Source organism: Pezoporus flaviventris, unplaced genomic scaffold (genome assembly GCF_033815535.1).
Source record: "Pezoporus flaviventris isolate CSIRO_AGI_PZ_B2104156 unplaced genomic scaffold, CSIRO_AGI_Pfla_v1 ptg000083l, whole genome shotgun sequence".
Classification (NCBI taxonomy): domain Eukaryota; kingdom Metazoa; phylum Chordata; class Aves; order Psittaciformes; family Psittacidae; genus Pezoporus; species Pezoporus flaviventris.
The window spans coordinates 7,049,245-7,056,266 of record NW_026892631.1 but is presented as its reverse complement, the minus strand read 5'-3'; the positions used below and the strand labels follow the sequence as shown (position 1 = coordinate 7,056,266).

General features: G+C 41.0%; 1 long non-coding RNA gene across 1 annotated transcript; it reads left to right on the top strand.

Annotated features, from left to right (window-relative positions):
• Positions 1-1,146: 1,146 nt before the first annotated feature.
• LOC133280538 (uncharacterized) lies at positions 1,147-4,550 on the top strand. Its single transcript, XR_009747212.1, has 3 exons — positions 1,147-1,409; positions 3,619-3,809; positions 4,438-4,550. It is a non-coding gene; the product is annotated as an uncharacterized LOC133280538 (long non-coding RNA).
• The last annotated feature ends 2,472 nt before the right edge of the window (positions 4,551-7,022 follow it).

Below are 7,022 nucleotides of genomic sequence, written 5' to 3'. Positions count from 1 at the left end.
CTCCCTGTGAAAGTTTATATTTCAAATGAACAAAAAATATTGAGCACTGAGTGTAGCAGGCACCTAGTTGTATGGCCCAAAGACTCCAGAGTGAGAAGCATGTAATTAGTCATCTGCCCAGTAAATGCATGAAATTTAAGAGTTACTTATGTGAGCTACATTGATGGATTCTATGAACAGTGCAGCTTGAAATTTTTTTGTTATTAAAGCCAGGAGGAACTGGAACCACCTGTAAAAGTACACAATATCAGCTCACACATCCCTCAGGTGCACAAATGTCAATCTCGAGCATGAGGAGACAGCAACTGACTACACCACCAGCAGCTACATTCAAGTCTGGGTTATGTTACGGTTTTTTCTCTTTCAGGCTGTCTCAGTGTTTTTTAAGGAAGGATGATAAAATACCTTAGAAAAATTTATACCTTGCCAGTTGATGGGACCAGCTTTCACTTGATAGGGGAGCACAGTTGTGCCTTCCACACAAAGGTGCTTTCTGCATCAAGTTGGCTGTCCCCATTAGCCACACTCTGGATACCACTGTTTCAGTTACTGATCTCTGCATGGTGCTGCTAGTGAATTTATGGCTTGCCCACTGCCTGCACTCCTCCTTAACTGTTACTGTTATTCTCTGTCCTATCAAAATCGATTTGGTTAGTAGTGCTTCATTTGAGGCTTGCTCTAGTTCATGTAGTAGTGGCTGGATGATTTGAAATGACTTTGGCAATTGTCTCCTTGCACTGGCCAGTATCATTGAAGCTGTAAGAGTTGGGTGTGAGTTGGTAGACTCATCCACTGTGCTAGACTCTTTATACAGCTAATGTTTAATTCAGTCCAAGCAGAGATTCTTCAGAGCTAAACAGCATGAGGGTTGGCAGCACTAGTAAATACCTGTAACTAATGTTACCTTCAGTAAGTAACATGTTAGCAAAGCTTGCTTCTTGACAGCTGGCTAACTCCTGCCATTAGCAAGAACCTGGTTCTGCAACCTGCAGGAGAATTACTACAGGGTTTACCAAGGCAGGCTAGAAATATTTTTATTTTTTTAAGGGAATAAATGATAATTTATAGATATATTCATTGTGGAATTGGTGTCTTGTTTCTTTGAGAAAAATTGTATCTCTTCTTTCACTTTTTCAAATACCTAGTTTAAAAATGACTTCCTTCATCTCTAGCCATCCCTTAAGGTTTCTTTTAAACAGGGTTGTTTTAAGCATAAAAATTGTGTGAAAGCCTGCAGGTGATCCTCATATCAAAAGACTTATGTGATTTTTATTTCCTGGAACGCACTCCCCAAACACCTCACTTGCAGGGCTGAGTTCTTCTGTGCAGGAGTGAGAAGCAGTGGTCCTTTTTAAAATGTTCTGCCTTCAGTGACTTGAAACATGCTATAAGAAGTCACAGACACTCAGGTACTGATGCAATTAAAGATGTAAATGAATGCCTACATGGATAACAGTTACTGACTTAAATTTTGTGTATGTTGACCTGGGAGTTAGGGCAGGCATATATTTCCAATCCCCCTTCACCTGCATGGTGATGCTTCTCCCATGAAGGGCTTGTGTGCTACTAAAGAGCTAATGCAGGAGAACTGGGTTTCTCTCCCTCTCCATGTCTGATGCTCCCAGTCTGGCCTTTGGCGAATCTCATGATTTTTCCTGGTGTCATGCTTGATCAGTGATATAGCAGTAATGGTGTCTCTCTTCTTCCCTCAGTTGTTGCATGAAGGAATTTATTGGTATTTGTAAGAGAGTCCAGTATGATGAAGGGAGCATATATATTCTTTGCTCCTAGGGGAGCAGTCAGTTAAATGCACACAGGGCACAAAGACTGAGTAAAATACGAAACATCTATGAATTTATTCCTTGTAATTGCATTCCATATCATACGTTTCAGTACCTTCTTGTAAAATAGTGCATAATCTTTAATGAATACAAAACTATAAGGTCTCCTTTGGATTTAAATTCTAAGTGTTTGGAGAAGTCTAGCTCACTCAGATGACTTCATTGGCAAATCAAAATGCACACGCATATGTACCTTTCAGAGCTTAGTTTTGTAAACAAGGCATCATGTTCTTCTCTCGGGGAAGCTGGCGTAACTCTGTGGTAACTTCAGTAGATTTACTATTTGGATAACTGAGAGCAGCATTTGACCTGAAGACTCCAGAGTGGGAAGCGTGTAATTATTCATTTGCCCAGCAAGTGCAGTGTACTTGGAAAATGTAAAACTAGAGTAAAAACTTTGTGCTTATCAATTTTTAGTCTGTCTTAACATGCACATTTTTCATCCCTCTCTCATTCTTTTCTTAGTTAAGAGTCCTTTTACATGCTTGCACATCAGGGATCTCACAGAGTCTTCCTTTTCCAGATACAAAGTCTTAGTGCTATTTTTATGTGGACAAAGCCCCATCAATTGTGCTTAGTAAGAGATTATGAACAGGTAGAGCAATGGTCTTATCGGGGTCTCAAGGGCTTTGAAATATTAAGTTTGATTTCTGTTGGAAGTTTTTCCTATTACCTGCTTTTCCAATGAAAACATGCTCAGTGAAAGGAATGCCTTATAAATGGCTTCACTGCTTTAAAATCACTACAAAAATTCCCAGCTGATAGACTGTGTACTGTGACTGTCAGTCAACGACAAGTGAATATATTCACTTATCCTACAATACCGTAACCTTAATATACGATTATTTTCCTTTGTGCATTGGAGAGGGATTTCTGTTGTTCAAGCAGCAGCATGCAGTCACATGCCACAGTTGAGCTCAGTTGCCTACCACTCTTTAAACATTTAGTAGCTCTGGGTGTCCAGTGTTGTCTGACCTTCATTTTTTCCTCAAACAGCATATTCTGGGACTTAGATTTTTAATTTCTTTCAGTCACTGAAACAGATATACTGGTGGGGCTCAAAATTTTAAATTTCAAATTATAGGCTAAAGGTAAAATCATGGATAAAACTTCCTTGAGAGCTCCAAGTTTAAATCCTTTGAGCATTTAAAAAAATGTATAGGGGCTACTATAGGCTACTGAAAACATACTTGAAATGCCTGCGAAAAATCCCAGGTGGAATAAGTGTAAAGGCCTCATCTTCTGAAATACAATGTTGTTATATAGAAGTTGATACAGAACTATTATAAGTAAAGTGCATTAGCACATCCAGAACTAATGGTGACCTTTGCTTCAAGCAACACTTGCTGGATTTGAAATAACATTTCTTGCTGGAAACAGATTGCGTTTTACCAGGGAGGAAGGACATGCAGGCAGAAGAAGGTAGGTGCTGACTTTCACTGTGCCAGGGCAGGATGTAAAAAAAGGCAACAGATCCTGAGAGTTAAGCCAGGATCATACCTGGGACAGATGTTCACTCACGATTTTGATAGTATTTTTCATCAATCAGACATTACAAAACAAGATTTAAAAAAATAAAAAGGAGGAAAGGAGAAAAGCACTATGTATGATCCCTTGAAATTAGAGTTGATGGCTTTGACACATTTTGGATTCAGTGTCAATCTTTGCATGAGACCAGGTGGAGGCGTTTGAACCTGTGTTCAGAGCGTGTTGGGCTTTTTTGGGTTGGAATTGTTTTGTTTTGAGGTTTGTTGTTTTTTTTGCTGTAACATTACAGGTTTGGCATCTCCCTGAAAATGCAGCACAATGAGAGTTCTGAAGTCTGCAAGTCAGAGATCAGTGCTGAGGACAAGATCTCAAGACTCCCTGTTTCCTACAATATACAGCCTGTCCCTGCCTATTCCTGGTTAAACCAAGGAGAAATCGTTGAGGACAAGCACTTCAGCACATCAGCTGCATTGTCTCAAAGTAAGCTTCTCTTACCAATGCTTCCAGCTGTCTCAGTCTGCAAGTTCCTTGCTTGCTTTAGTCCCACAACTTTTAACTGGCATCAAAACTCAGTGGCAGGCACTGTTTTGTTTCTGTTTATGCAAGGTCTGACTCCTTCTCTGTGTTAGTATGGCATCAGCAGAGGTCCATGGCAAGGCATGACTACTGTTTGGGGGCTAGCTGGAGCCTGAAAGGACCACACAGGCTGTGATCCGGAAGCAGAACAATAAATGTTATACTGGGATGAGGCTAGGTTTCCTTACGGATAATCTTGTCACTATTAGCATCCTTCACTCCTTTGGTTTAGAAAAAGAAAAAAAAAATAAAACAAAATAGGCAGGGGAGAAGGAGAGAAAAGGGAATGCTTCACTGATATATTTAAGCTGTGGTATGATGGCTCAGTTTTCAATCTCTTCTCTGATAACCTCAGAGAGGAAAAATACTGTAAGAATGAATTGGACAATGTGTGTATTGCTTGTTACACAATGGGCTATTATTTCTCACTGCATGTGTACTTGCCATTAGAAAAGTTTTAAGGATAGCATAAAAAACGAGGTGACAACTGCCAAAGGCATTTTAAGATTAACAAGCATAATTGCACTTCCAGATGGAGAGAAGTTCAGAAACAACTTGCTATTTTCTGACCTAAGGGTGATGTGTTTGGTTTCTGGGAGAAGCATTTACTTCCTCATTCAGTAGCTATACTTTTATTCCTTCCCCACTTGCCAGTTTGTTGCTGCAGCAGTGGCATTGCAGCCACTGCATTGGCACAGCATCTGGAGGGAGCTGTTCGTCTGTTTTATGAAGATAAGGTTGCCTTGTGGAGGATGCTGAGCAAGGGCAGGGGAATTGAGGCAAGGGAATGGGGCATCAGGCAGCAGGTACAAATAAAGTGAGACAAACACAAGCACTTGGTTCTCAAATGAATCCTTATGTTTGCAAACTGATTAAAAGCTGAGCTGTTTTCTTTATTGAGGTGAGGAGCAGGGCAAAGTGAGACTGCACTAAAGGTGATAAGGAGAAGTGCCTTTTTGTATAGGTAGGAGTTTAGATACGATTATTCTTTTGGGAGAAGCTTTTATGGTCATTGTGGGAAGGTGAAAGCTGATTCTCAAAAATCCCTTCTGTGTTGCCTGCTTTTTCTTTCAGATAAAAAGCTCTTCTTCATTTTCAAAGAAAGCCCATGTCTCCCCTTGACATAAAATTACACTGCTTGCTTGCAGGTTACCTGCTTTTAAGAACACCATGCATCAGACTCTTTGGTCAGTGTTGTGTGATCAACCCCAAAATTAAATTCATTCACTGCCACTTAGCATCAGATATTAAGTCATTTTACAGAAGAAGCAGTTAGGCAGACCTTCTGCCTCATGTTCCATGATCATGTAATAGATGAGAGTACAGAAAACAGATGAAGCAGTGCCTTTACTTCAGTGTCCTTCATGCATTTCTTTCACTCTGCTTTTTGCCTTCCAGTGCGTGTGACACTAGCTTCTGTCCTGCAATCGTTCATCAGTACCATGCATCAGGTACCATGGGTGAACAGATCATAGAATCATAGAATGGTTTGAGTTGGAAGGAAAATTGAAGCTCATCCAGTTCCAGCTGCCTGCCATGGGCGGGGACACCTTCAACTAGAACAGGTTGCTCCAAGCCCTGTCCATCCGGACCTTCAACACTGCCAGGGATGGAGCAGTTGTAGCTTCTCTGGGCAACCTGTATCAGGGCCTCACCACGGTCTTAGTAAAGGATTTTTTCCTAAGGTCTCATCTCAGTCTCCCCTCTGTCACGTTAAAGCCATTGCCCCTTGTCCTATTGCTACAGGACCTTGTCAAAAGCCCCCTTCAGCTTTCTTGCCGGCCCCTTTAGGCACTGGAAGCTGCTCTAAGGTCTTCCCAGGGCCTTCTCTTCTCCAGGCTGAACAGGCCCAGCTCTCTCAGCCTATCTCTAGAGCAGAGCTGCTCCAGCCCTCAGAGAATCTCTGAGGCCTCCTCCAGCCTCTCTCAAGCAGGTCCACATCTTTCTTGTGCTGTTGCCCCCAGAGCCGTACACAGGACTGCAGGCAGGTCTCACCAGAGTGCAGCAGAGGGGGAGAATCCCCTCCCTTGACCTGCTGGTCACACTGCTGGGGATGCAGCCCAGGACATACTTGGTTTCTGGGCTTAAGTACACACTGATGGGTCATGGGGATCTTCTCATCAACCAACACTCCCAAGTCCTTCTCCTCAGGGCTGCTCTCAGTTCATTCTCTGCCCAACCTATACTTGGGCTTGGGATTGCCCTGACCCAGATGAAGGACCTTGAACTTGGCCATGTTGAATGGTCCCTCCTTTTAAGTCAGCAATCACTGGCTGTTGCATTTAAAGGTAAATTAGTATTTATCTCCCTGATATGATGAACATAACTCCTAGTGAGACCAGTATTCCTTCTGCAGTGATCGGTTTTGAAAGAAGTACAATTTGTGGAAATCCTATTGCATTTTTAGAATTTATAATTGGCATGTATCAGTGCCCCAGTTCTCTGCAAATATAATTAATTAGGATTAAAGGTTCTGCACTCATTAGGCAGACAGAGAAATACTGTAGAGAATTTACATTTCTGCATTTAACTCCTAAATGGGATACATTTGTCATCAGTAAGAGTATTGTGGAATCTGCTCTGCTGATAAGACTTCCTGGTCTAAAGTCTGTATCTCATGGTCAAAAGGGAGTGTGTCTTTGGATGTTTTACAAAGGAGCAGCAGCATAAAGATCTAATTAGAGTGTGGTAACTAATTATCAAAAATACAAGATTCCTTACTATAGCATTGGGAAAAAATACCTATTTCAAGAACAAAGCCAACCCCTCTATCCTTCAATTATTTGAGTGTCAGTTTTTTGTGGTTTTTAAGTATTATGACTGATTATGTAGTGTTAAGCAATGATAAAAGCAAAAGGCTTTGAAACAATACAGGCACTCTTTGAGCTTCCTGCAGTTATTGTAGGATACTAGACCATAGAAGCATAATGGCAGCCCTTTGAAGGGGTATACATTTATAAATATTACTTTTCTGAACAATATTTCAGATCAAATTTTCAAGTCTGTTGATCATATTTTAGACTTTGTATGAGCATCAATAAGATGCAGTCATGTTCTAGTACTTAGACATCTTGAATATTAAAACACAAAGCAGAAACAAATATGAAAGTGTGATTA